The sequence below is a fragment of the Triticum urartu genome, chromosome 7 (genome assembly GCF_003073215.2).
Source record: "Triticum urartu cultivar G1812 chromosome 7, Tu2.1, whole genome shotgun sequence".
Classification (NCBI taxonomy): domain Eukaryota; kingdom Viridiplantae; phylum Streptophyta; class Magnoliopsida; order Poales; family Poaceae; genus Triticum; species Triticum urartu.
This window is the reverse complement of record NC_053028.1, coordinates 189,382,769-189,395,447: the sequence shown is the minus strand read 5'-3', so window position 1 is coordinate 189,395,447 and position 12,679 is coordinate 189,382,769.

The following is a 12,679-nucleotide window of genomic DNA, read 5'->3' as shown; positions in this document are numbered from 1 at the left end:
CGGCGGTAACATCTTTTTCGCGAAATACAGAGGCCCTTTCGGTGGGTCCCTGATGTCAGGTGGAGGAATTGTAAGTGCATCTAGTGCCACCCCTAGTTGGTTTTGGAGTATTGACAACAAACCTAGTTGAGGGACTAATGTGTTTGTGAGAATTGCAGGATAACACAGGTAGAAGTCCCTCATTGATTCGGTTTTCCTACCAGAGATGACCCCTAAAAATGTATGAAGACATTGAAGTCAAAGGTGTTATATCAAGATATTCACATTGAAGACTATGACAAGAGAAGACACCACATGAAGCCTATGGAGCTCGAAGACTTAGATCTTTCGTAGTTCCCTTTCTTTTGTGTTGAGTCATAGGAACCACCGTACTGTTAAGTGGGGTCCAAGAGAACTAGTCAGAATGACTGAAGTGATGCCTAACCATAACCTATGTCTTCGAGTGAAGACTATGAGAGCGAATCTTGTCCAGAGTTGGACAAGTTAGCTTTGCTTGTAGCCCAAGTAAATTTGCCATGTGAGTTTGAAATCTGACTGTTGGAACACGTGTCAGTTCCTTAGTGACCCAGGGTCATTTCAGACAAATCAGGTCGGGTTGCCAAGTGGCTATAAGTAGCCCACCCCCTACAACCATAAACGGTTGGCTGCTCAGATTCAGTGTACGGCTTTTGTCGTTTGAGAGCAACCCACCTCGAAGCCTTTGAGAGAGAATTCCTTGCGAGGATAAAGCCCTAACCACCCAGAGCCAAAGAGAATTAGGCATCACTTAAGTCTTCTTGTCTGTGTGACCTGAAGACTTATTACACTTGAGGACTGTGCATCCTCCAGCCGGTTAGGCGTCGCGTTTTGAGCATCCAAGAGACATTGTGGATTGCCGGTGAACGAAGTCTGTGAAGGTTTGGGAGTCTACCTTGAAACTTACCAGAGTGATTGGGCGAGGTCTGTGTGACCTTAGCTCAAGGGGAATACGGTGAGGACTGGGTGTCCGGACTGTGTGTCCTAAGGTTTAAATACCCAGCCGCCCCAACCAGACGTACAGTTGTCACAACAACTGGAACTGGTCCAACAAATCATTGTCTTCAACGAGCCACTGGTTTCATCTTCCCTTCCCTTTACTTACTGTTACTCCTTATGAAGTCATTGTATGTTTGCACTATCTTTTGTCTTCACTGAGTGACTGCGTGTTCTGTCTGGCTTCACAATATCTTCCTACCTAATCCTTACTACATTGCTGCTATTAGTCACTGTGCTTTCACTCTATTGAATACTTGACTATGGCTTGCCTAGTGCAGTCTACCTTCCGCTGCAGGGTATTAGGTTTATTTCTATCATTTGTCTTCATAACTCCCACGTTTTGAGGACTTTCATAAAAATCGCCTATTCACCCCCCCTCTAGTCGATATAATGCACTTTCAATTGTTATTAGAGCAAGGTGCTCCCTTGTTCTTTGTGATTCGGTTTAACCACCTGGAGTTTTAGCTATGTCGACTACAGGGATAATTAAAGTCTCCGCTGCGTGCCCTGTCTTCGATGGAACTGAATATCCCTACTGGAAGAATAAGATGTGCATGCATCTTGAAGCCATTGACGTCGATCTACGGTATGTCATCGAGAACGGCGTTCCCAAGGCTGGAGAAGGTGTCAGTGCTGCTGATGTCAAGAAATTCATTCAACTGGACTCTACTGCCAAGAATATCATCTGTGGTCATCTGACCAAAGGACAGTATGGCCGTGTGAGTGCTTTGAAAACATCTAAGCTGGTCTGGGACTGGCTCTCCAAGGTCAATGAAGGTGTCTCAACCCAGAGAGATCAGAGAATCAGTGTCCTTCGCAACCTCTTCAACCGCTTCAAGCGAAATGACAATGAGAATGTCCAGCTCACATTTGACCGACTCACTGACATCACAAATGATCTTCAAGCCCTTGGCGCTACTGAGATCACCAAACATGAAGTCGTCAAGACACTGCTGAGATCACTTGATAGTTCGTTTGACACCCTAGCCCTGATGATTCAAGAACGTCCTTATTTCAAGACACTCGATCCGTCTGACATACTTGAGAGGCTCAACACACATGAGTTTCAGCTTTCTGAGAAAAGAGATATCTACGGTCCAAACTATGGGCGAACTCGTGCCTTGAAGGCAAAAGCTGTCTCCTCACCTGAAGAAGAATCTGACAGCAGTTCTGATGATCCTGAAGACATTGGAAGGGAACTTCCTATGCTTGTGAAGAAGTTCCAAAAATTCACCAAGAAGAAAGGCTTCAGAAAGTCTTCCCGATCAAGCTCAAGGAATGATGAAGCTTCTGCTCACGACTAGAAAAAGAAAACATGTCACAAGTGCAAGTAACCTGGCCACTTCATCTCTGAGTGTCCACAGTGGGACAATGAGAACAAAAAGAAGAAGAAGAGCAAGGAATATGACTCTGATGACAAGAAGAAGAAGAAATACTCAAAGTCTTCTTCCAAGTCTTCCTCAAAGTCTTCATCAAACAAGAAGAGCTCATCTGGCAAGGCACGTGCGTTTGTTGGCAAGGAAATGGATTCAAAGGAGGAGTCCGCTTCTGAGGAGGCGGAGGTGGAGTCTGAGGAGGAGTCCGATTCAGGCATCGCAAGTCTAGCTACAGCATACGTTGCCAAGTCCATCTTCAACACTAAAGACAATGACCTCATCACCGACACCGATGCAAATGACAAGGAGTACTCCGCTTCTACCTACTGCTTCATGGCACGCGGTGCCAAGGTAAACACACGCACTACTCACTATCAAACATCTAGTGACGATGACTCTGATTGTGGTTCAAAACCCAGCTACAAAACACTTGCTAAAATTGCAACTGAACAACAGAAAGCTATGGAACATATTCAAAAACTATTAGACAGAAGCGATGATCTGTTAGGTGCTGAAATGACTCGATCTGAATCCTTAATTGAAGACATAAAAAATCTTCACGTTAAGTATCAGGAACTTGAAAGTCGTCATGAAACTCTCTCAACAACTCATGAAAAGCTTTCCTATGATTATCTTCAAAGGAAGCAAGATCTTGAGAAATTGAGAGCGGTTCATGAAGATCTTCAAAAGGAAAATGAGTCACTTCGCGCCAAACAGATCAGTCCCGCTCAGGAAGGATTTAAACCACCATATCTTAAATGCATTGAGCATGATAATGCTACTTCTGTTGCTGAATGTTCTACTGCTACTGCTGTTGCAATATCTTCAACTATTGATGTGGTAACTAACCCCTCTGCTGAGGATACCACCGCTATTGCTGATGAGAATGCTAGGTTGAAGACATTGCTTGAAACAGGGATGTACAAAAGTCTTAAAGGGCATCAGACACTATGTGATGTCCTCAAAAAGCAGATTCTGAACCGAAACCCGAGGAAAGAGGGTGTTGGGTTCGTAAGGAAAATGAATGCTGATGGCTCTTACTGGAAACCTGAGCAGTACCCCAAAACCATGTGGGTTGCAGATCCATCCAATCTATCTGGCTTCACTTGTGCTAACCCCATTATCATTGATGAATCCTTTGATGCAAACTATATACTATTTAAGAATCAGAATGGTGAAGTGTTTGCCAGGTACATTGGTACTAACTGCAGGAATGGACCGCCTATGAAGAAGATCTGGGTTCCGAAAAGGTGTCTGGAGAATCTTCCTGTGAATGTCATCATGACACCTCACGTGAAGAAGACAAACCTCAGACCAAAGGCTTCATACGGTCCAAAGGCTTCATACAGACAGAGGACTCACCTGAGTCGCACTAACGCAAATGTTTTGCAGGGAAACCATACTCAGGCATATGAATATGAGAGCGGTTCGTCAAACCGCCATGTTCATAAGACCAAGAACTATTCTGCTTATTCTCATGAGTACTATTGTCCGCCTGCAAGACTGTTTGCTAGGGCTCCAAAGCCAAAATTCTCAGATGCTGGACTTAGACTTATTGCTTCTAAGCCACCCTTGAAGATGTGGGTGGCTAAGAAAGCTTAACTCTCTTTTGCAGGGAAAGGTCTCCAGCAGAAAACCAAAATCATCTAACACTATTGCTGGGGACCTTAAACATCTTGTAGGGCGCAAGATCAAATGCCCAAATGGTCTTACTATGTACTTCGTTCCTGAATCGCTTGCTACTCTCCCTATTAGTCCTAATCTGGATCTAAGCTTCCATAACCCACTGGTTCATCAAATGTTTTTTCTTCACAATGCTCTTGGTGAATCCTATCCCCCTAACTGCACTGTAGGGTACGACACCAGCGTCTTGAAAATGGATTATTGATAGTGGGTGTACAAATCACATGACTGGCAAAAGAAGTCTTCTTATGGACTCAACCTTACGTCCATCCGACAAGAGCCACATCACATTTGCTGACACTGGTAAAAGTAAGGTATTGGGTCTAGGTAGAGTTGCAATCTCAAGGGATCAACACATGGATAAAGTCATGCTTGTTGAATCTCTTGGCTTGAACTTAATGTCTGTCTCAATGCTTTGCGATTTAAACATGATCGTAATATTTGGAAAATATCGTTGCATTGTTGTAATGGAATCTGACAAGTCTCTAGTATTTGAAGGGTATCGAAAAGATGATTTGTACATGGTAGATTTCTCAGCAGGACCACAGCTTGCCGTATGTCTTCTAGCAAAAGCTTCAGAATGCTAGCTCTGGCATCAGAGGCTTGGGCATGCTGGCATGAGGAACCTCCACACCCTGGCAAAGAAGAATCATGTCATAGCCATCAAGGGCATGAAGTTCAAGAAAGATAACTTATGCCGTGCCTGTGAGGCAGGAAAGATGACGAGGGCCAAACATCCCTCGAAGACAATCATGACCACTACTCGACCCTTCAAACTGCTTCACATGGATCTTTTCGGTCCCACTCATTACTCAACTCTTACTACTACTGCTTGTCTCTATGGCTTTGTCATTGTTGATGATTATTCTAGATATACTTGGGTGCACATAATTCTTTACAAGACTGAAGTGCAGGATGTCTTCAGACGCTTCGCCAATCGAGCTATGAACAATTATGGCGCCAAGATAAAGCACATCAGAAGTGACAATGGCACTGAATTCAAGAACACGGGCCTTGATACATATCTTGATACCTTGGGCATCACACATGAATTCTCGGCCCCGTACACGCCACAGCAGAATGGCATCATCGAATGCAAGAACAGAACACTCATTGAGATGGCCAGAACGATGCTAGATGAATACAAGACTCCAAGAAAACTCTGGCCTGAAGCCATTGATACTGCATGTCATACAATCAATCGTGTTTATCTTCACAAGCTTCTGAATAAGACATCTTATGAGCTCCTTACTGGCAAGAAGCCAAACGTCAGTTACTTCAGAGTATTTGGAGCCAGGTGCTGGATCAAGGACCCACATCACACCTCAAAGTTTGCACCAAAAGCAAATGAGGGTTTTATGCTTGGATATGGAAAGGATTTGCACTCCTACAGAGTCTTCAATCTCTTTCATTACAAAGTGGTTGAAACAGTGGATGTGCGGTTCGATGAGACCAACGGTTCACAAAGAGAGCAACTGCCAAATGTGCTAGATGAAGTTCCATCCAGTGAATCAATCAAGCTAATGGGAACTGGAGAAATTATACCTTCTGAAGCTCATCCTGAAGAAGAACTTATCATCTCAGCACCTGATCAACATGAAGACAATGCTCAGCCTGAAGACATTCCTTCTAACAACGACAATGATCAGCAAGAGCAAAATCTTCGCCCTGTACATCCTCGCGTTGCCAATGAAGTGCAGATTGAAAGAATAATTGATAGCATCAATGCACCCGGTCCACTCACTTGTTCAAGGGCAAATCAGCTAGCAAATTTCTGTGGGCACTTCGCATTCGTCTCAATAACAGAACCCAAGAAAGTTGAAGAAGCCTTCATGGAACCTGAATGGATTCAAGCTATGCAAGAAGAGCTTCAACAGTTTGAGCTGAATAACGTATGGGAACTAGTTAAGCGTCCTGATCCACGGAAGCACAATATAATAGGCCCCAAATGGATATACCGCAACAAGCAAGATGAGCATGGTCAAATTGTCAGAAACAAAGCTCATCTCATTGCTCAAGGATATACTCAAGTGGAAGGCATTGACTTCGATGGAACATTTTCTCCTGTGGCTAGACTTGAAGCCATACGCATACTGCTGGCCTATGCAAATCATCATAACATACTTCTATATCAAATGGATGTGAAGAGTGCTTTTCTCAATGGCAAGATTGAAGAAGAAGTGTATGTTGCACAACCGCCTGGCTTTGAAGATTCAAAACATCCTGACATGGTATACAAGCTCAACAAGGCACTGTATGGCCTCAAACAAGCCCCTCGGGCCTGGTATGACACACTCAAATACTTCCTGAAGAGCAAAGGCTTCATACCTGGTTCCCTAGACCCCACTCTCTTCACGAAGACATATGATGGTGAACTGTTTGTGTGCCAAATATATGTGGATGACATTATCTTCGGCTGCACCAATCAGAAGTACAGTGAAGAGTTTGGATATATGATGCAAGAGCAATATCAGATGTCCATGATGGGAGAGCTGAAGTTCTCCCTTGGTCTTCAAATACGACAACAACGCAATGGCATCTTTATATCTCAAGAGAAGTATCTCAAAGATTGCCTGAAGAAATTTGGTATGCAAGACTGCAAAGGCTTCACAACACCAATGCCAGCCAAACATCATCTGGGTCCCGATGACAATGGTAAAGAGTTCGATCAAAAGGTATACCGCTCCATGATTGGTTCCTTACTTTATCTATGTGCATCTAGGCCAGATATTATGCTTAGTGTTTGCATGTGTGCTCGATTTCAAGCGGCACCAAAGGAGTCGCATCACTTAGCTATGAAGTGAATTCTTCAATATTTGGCTCATACCCCAACTCTAGGATTATGGTATCCAAAGGGCTCAGAGTTTGATCTGGTTGGATTCTCGGATGCTGATTATGCTGGTGACAAAGTTGATCGCAAGTCTACATCAGGCACATGTCACTTTCTGGGATGATCACTTGTATGTTGGTCTTCAAAGAAGCAGAACTGTGTATCTCTCTCCACTGCTGAATTTGAATTCATTGCTGCTGGATCTTGCTGCGCTCAGCTTCTGTGGATGAAGCAAACACTCAAGGACTATGGCATTCATCTGAAGCAAGTGCCACTTTATTGCGACAACGAAAGCGCCATCAAGATTGCCAACAACCCAGTTCAGCACTCGAAGACAAAGCACATTGAAATTCGTCATCACTTTCTCAGAGATCATGTTGTGAAGGAAGATATTGATATCATACCCATCAACACTGAAGAGCAATTGGCAAATATCTTCACCAAGCCCTTGGATGAGAAGAGATTTTGCAAGTTACGGTGTGAGCTAAATATCCTGGAATCTTCAAATGTCCTGTGATCAGGCACACATCCTAACCCTTATGCATATTGATGACTTAGATGTGCAACACACGAAGTAAAGTATATCTTCAATCAATGAAGACATACATTCTAAGTGTGAATACATTAATGTGGAATTTGACTTCGGAGCGCCACGATAATTGTGCGTCGTGTCTGGGTCTAATACTTCCTATACGGTGGGTAACGCCACCACCAAATGTTCTGCTTGAAGTGTTTCACTCATGGCGTTACATTTGCTATGTCTTCACATTTGGTTTGGCTTCAATCTCAACATATCTTCATGATTATCTTCACTATGTTGATTATATAGATATATATATATCTACTAGTGTTCTGTCCTCTACAGCATTCACTTATAGCTATGTCTTCTTGTTGAATCTTTTGAACTAAGTGAATGTGATCGGACCCTAACCTCTCTATGCTTTCTATCTCAAATTCTATCTCTCCAAATCATATGCATTCTATTGAAACTGTCGAATGTCTTCTCTGCGTCCTTATCAGCAGAAGATACAGAGACAACCATTAAGTCTGTTTTCAATGCTCATTCCTCCACATGAAACCCGGAGAAGTAGGAACGACCACCCGACAATCCAGGCGTGCGTGGGACGTGGAACAAACCCCAAAATTCCGCATAATGGCCACGTGTTCCTCAGATGTGAATCGCCAGGGGCACCTGTGTAATAACGCAGTGCCGCCCCTATACCTATAAATACACACTTCACAACGGTCATTATCTCTTCTTCCACTCTTGCACGAACCCTAGCGCCACCGCTAGCCCTCGACGACGCCGGTGACGAAGCGCTTCGCTGCCGGAACCTCTCCGACGCCGTCTTCATGCTGACCGCGGACATCGTCCTCTCCGCCATCGCCGTAGGTGTCCTCCGTCGCCAAGTTAGGGCATGGAAGATCGAACTGCTTGGCCTCATCTTCCACTTCGTCTAGCAGTTCTTAGTGTGGTAAATAAAACTTCCTTTTTACGGCACCGTTGATCCTATGGATTTGTCCCTTTCTACCACAAGTAGTTTCTATTCACACAAGTTAGATCTCTCTCAAACTGCATCTCATAACATGCCTAGTATATTCACTTATGCTTCACAAAGTAGTTAGATTCCTCACTTGTACTGATCTGTGGATTCGTACAAATCTGGAACCAACTCCTTATCTATGAGTGAATGTCTTCACACGATGAGGTCAATGCCTTCTAAACTGATTTATCTTCAAAATCTTCTGAGAATGCATATGACCTCTTCCCCTTCCCTCGCACCTTAATGCTGTCACAGGTACATGTCCGTGGGAGAATCCTTTGGTTCTCATAGTCTGCATTCATTTGCAGAATTCTTACAGCATCACATAAATTCTCCCGAAGCCAGTTCCTGTTGGTCCAGCAAGCGAAAACCTTTGAAGCCTTTGAACGTGTTGAAGCCTTTCAAGTTAAAGTTTATGGCTTCAGAGAAATCAGCAAGGAAGGGTGGCAGAAAGCGTCGTGGAGAAACATCCAGAGATCTGCCAGATGACCTCTCAGAACTGTACAAGACAAATCCTGAAGAGGATTACAATCAGCGCAAGACCCGAATCCAATGGATTCGAAGATATTGGGCAGAACAATGGTTCAAATACCGATTTGTAACCCAGGAATATGCTGAGAAAAACGCCATCAAGAGACCGTGGGGAGACATCCTATACAAGAATCTTCTACCCAGGTCCAGAGATGAAGCCATTGAACAAGGCTTCTATCCCTGCATGGTCCGTGGGCCACAGCCTGCTGATGCACACCCATCGTCACTACTATGGTGTCGTGACGACAATCTGTTGAAGCGCAACTTCCAGTTTGCCCAAAACTCAGCGAAGCAGAACAAGAAGACTTTGGGGTTAGATTTCAACCCTGGTCCCTCTGCTCCCCGAGCCGATGGAACTCGCGAAGCAGAACCCAATGTCATCGGTCCTTTCTACAACCTTGAAGGCCTCATCACCCACATCTTGGTTCAAGGGACTGCAGTGAATGAGCCTGCAGCTGACGCTGAATCAGATGAAGCGCCTGCAGTGCTGAAGCCAAAGAAGTTGAAGAAGCTTAAAGCTTCAAAGCCTGCCCCTTCACCAAAAATCTCAAGGGCGAAGCCACTGGCAACTGCACCTCCTGAAGACAGTGTGCAGTCCAAAGATTTATCACGCATCTCCAAGCCCCAGAAAGTCAAGATGCCTCTACCACACACCGTCCAAGAGCTAACAGCTGCTGCCATTCTGCGCAATGATGCCATTAATCTGTCAAGTGATGAAGATCTTGCAGATGACGCTCTTGGGCAACTCATCAAGAGCAAAGAAGAAGCAGAAATCTTCAACGATCTGCCTCTCTTTGATGTGACAATCATCCACAACTTCATTGATAAGTAGTTTGACACGCCAAACATCAGCTTCGAAGATCTACAACTACCCATTGGCCTCAGTGTCGCCTTCCAAGGCGCCATTGCTTCAGAGCTAGCTGTCACCCAACGCATTGTTGAACTGAAGCAAAAGATTGACTATGAAAAGGCTCAGTTCAAGAAGCATATGGCCAAGCTCAGCGTGCAAGAAGTGAAGAACTTCAAGATTATGATGCATGAGCTCAAGGAAGCCTTTGTAAAAAATGTGCAGAAGCTCAGGGTTCACGTGAGCGCATGAAGGTTCTGGCTGACAGATGTGTGCAAGCCTACAATGAGGCTGAGAAGCGCAAGGCCCTTGGGCGTCCTGGCATCGACCCCAGGATGGCCGCAAAGAAGAAGAAGAAGCCCGCTACAGCTGAACCCGACGCACCAAGGCAAGAAGCAGTTCCTATTATCTTCCCACCTAGAATGACTGGCTCGAAGCCAAAAAGCCGGTCAACTGCTTCAGAGCTTAAGAAGACGAGGACTGCTGAGGCTAAAGCCAGGAAGAGGAAACATCCTGAAGCCTCTCCTACTGCCCCCTCCAAGAAGAAGAGGAAGACCAAGAAAGATCGGGCTGCTCCCACAGAGCCGTTGATAGTTGAACCCATTTCTATGGTTTATCCTGACGTTGAACGCCAACTGACAATCCATGAGCCTGCTTCCACAGAGGCTCATGAAGCTGAAGACTTTCTAGCAGCTGATCCCATCGCTGCTGAAGACATTGGTCAACATGACCATGTAGAAGATGGTGCAGTCCTTCCTCAGCTAGAGAATAGTGAACTCATCAGCATTGGTCGTCCACTGACGCCAATTACACAGGATGCTTCATGGGCGGATCGCCAACAAGAGGAAGAATACTTTGAGGCCCAGCCAACTCCAACTCCACAGGCGTCGCCTGCGTTACGCAGGCTTCGCAAAGGTCCAAGGTCCCAAGTCTCTGTTGAAGACAATCCGGCTGCATCAGCCGCGGAATAAGAAGTCCCACAAGTTGCCACTCCCCTGTCCCACCAAGAAGCAGTTCTCAAGGAGAACGTGCTTGTGACCGACCCTCCAGCTTGTCAAGTGGAGGATGAAAATCTTGAGGCTGCCACAACCACCAATGAAGCTAATGTGGAGCCCTCCCCAACAAAAGCATCAGAAGACAGCGAAGCCACTGATCCCGCCACTTCTGTTCCTGAGTCTGCTGCCGGTCCCCAGTTCGACTATCATGTTGAGCACAGGCCTCAGGTACAGAAGCCAATCCCAAGATTGCCAAGGTTCCCAGGTCCTGCATCAGCACCTGGCTCCTTCAATATCAATGGCTTCAGAGCAGACAACACATTCTTCGATAGCTCCAGGAACCCCTACTCAAGGGAAAGGATATCATCTGATCGGTTCTGGAGCTATCCACAGCGAAGCTATTACTCATGCATTCTTTACAACCAAGGTCGCATCTTCCCACACAAGCGCCTTGACATTGAAGCTATAGCTGGTCTGCCCTGTCTGGAAGAAGCTTTGGATTGCTTCAAGGAAGTTGGAGTGCTGCCGTTCGTTACTGACCAAGAGCATTGGAATGAAGAGTTGCTGCTCCAATTCTATGCCACACTTCACATCCGCGGGTATAGCAGAGATCCGAAGACTTGGGTCCTGGAGTGGATGACTGGAAACGTTCATCACGAAGCCAAAGCCTTTGACATCATTGAGCTCACTGGTTTGCCCACTCCTGGCGATCTCTACGAGCATGGCTGTCAGCTGCATAGTGAAGCTATTGAGAGCATCTTTCAGAAGCCTGAACCTGATATGAGTCAGATGCTCAACATGATGAAGCCATTGCCCCAAGATGCTGCTTATCCCACGGAGTTCTTCGTTGAAGACCTTGAGTATCTGCCAAGAACCATTTATCACATCATCAGGCGAACTCTCTGGCCCATCAAAGAGCACTCTCCAAATGCCAAGCTTGAGGGTGCAATGAAGACTTTGGTCTTCTATATTCTTCATGGAAAATGCTTCAATGCACAGGACTGTTGGAAATATGCCCTAGAGGCAATAATAAAAGCATTATTATTATATTTCCTTGTTCATGATAATTGTCTTTATTCATGCTATAACTGTATTATCCGGAAATCGTAATACACGTGTGAATACATAGACCATAATATGTCCCTGGTAAGCCTCTAGTTGACTAGCTCATTGATCAACAGATAGTCATGATTTCCTGGCTATGGACATTGGATGTCATTGATAACGGGATCACATCATTAGGAGAATGATGTGATGGACAAGACCCAATCTTAAGCATAGCACAAAGATCGTGTAGTTCGTTTGCTAGAGCTTTTCCAATGTCAAGTATCTTTTCCTTTGACCATGAGATCGTGTAACTCCCGGATACCGTAAGAGTGCTTTGGGTGTATCAAACGTCACAACGTAACTGGGTGACTATAAAGGTGCACTACGGGTATCTCCGAAAGTGTCTGTTGGGTTGACACGGATCGAGACTGGGATTTGTCACTCCGGATAACGGAGAGGTATCACTGGGCCCACTCGGTAATGCATCATCATTATGAGCTCAAGGTGACCAAGTGGTTGATCACGGGATCATGCATTAAGGTACGAGTAAAGTGACTTGCCGGTAACGAGATTGAACAAGGTATTGGGATACCGACGATCGAGTCTCGGGCAAGTAACATACCGATTGACAAAGGGAATTGTATACGGGGTTGATTAATCCTGACATCGTGGTTCATCCGATGAGATCATCGTGGAGCATGTGGGAGCCAACATGGGTATCCAGATCCCGCTGTTGGTTATTGACCGGAGAGTCGTCTCGGTCATGTCTGCTTGTCTCCCGAACCCGTAGGGTCTACACACTTAAGGTTCGG